The sequence below is a fragment of the Pseudophryne corroboree genome, chromosome 5 (genome assembly GCF_028390025.1).
Source record: "Pseudophryne corroboree isolate aPseCor3 chromosome 5, aPseCor3.hap2, whole genome shotgun sequence".
Classification (NCBI taxonomy): domain Eukaryota; kingdom Metazoa; phylum Chordata; class Amphibia; order Anura; family Myobatrachidae; genus Pseudophryne; species Pseudophryne corroboree.
In genome coordinates, this window is record NC_086448.1 from 525221929 (window position 1) to 525222837 (window position 909).

At 38.1% G+C, this 909-nt stretch overlaps 1 pseudogene; it reads right to left on the reverse strand.

Annotated features, from left to right (window-relative positions):
• Positions 1-418: 418 nt before the first annotated feature.
• On the reverse strand, positions 419-536 carry LOC134929809 (5S ribosomal RNA; annotated as a pseudogene).
• Positions 537-909: the final 373 nt, after the last annotated feature.

A 909-nucleotide genomic window follows, 5' to 3' on the forward strand; every position in this document is an offset into this window, starting at 1 on the left:
TTTTATTTATGTCCCTCATAAAATATTTATATTTAAATATTTATGTCCCTCATAAAATAATTGCTGAAAATATGTGATGTTATTATATTAAAACATAACTTTTATTTATGTCCCTCAAAAAATAATTGCTGAAAGGCAACAAAACTTGGTAAATAAATACCAATGTATAGAATGAAATCTAAATAAATATCAAATAATATAAATACTGGCGTTGTGGCTCAATGAGCAAAAATATGTCCGATGGTGATGATTAATCTCTTATTCCTGAATTGTTACAGTATAAGCTATAATAGAAATATGACAGGAAGAAAGAGAGAACGTACTCCGGGCTCAACCCAATTCCCTGATGAAATAGTAGTTTAGAGAAATATGGAGTGTTGCTTGGTTCTCGGTCCTATGTCCTTGGTTTTGATAAAAATACCTGCGGTACCAGGTATTCTCTGGTGGTCTCCCTCCCAGGTACTGACCTGGCCCACAGTGCTTGGCTTCCAAGATCAGACGAGATTGGGCATACTCAGTGTGGTTTGACCGCAGGTAAGTATATCGTACCTTGTGGCACTGGGAACCATGGAATCTTCAAGTAACAACGGACAAATATGGGGACACCATCAAAATCAAAGACTTTTTTAACTGTAAAAGTACCTATGTGATCTACTGCATTTCGTGACCGTGTAACCTCAAATATACAGGAATCACCACACGCATGTTGAAACACAGGGCCCTCAAACACATGAGTAACACCAGAAATGCAAACAGGGACCAACAAAGGTTGAAGCAACCAACCACTGTCTCCAGGCACTTTTTGCAGAAACATTCCTGCTCCCCGCAGGATTTAAAAATATGTGGTTTAGAACAAATCAAACCAGGGATCTGAGGCGGAGACATTATGGCCATGCTTCTCAAAAAAGA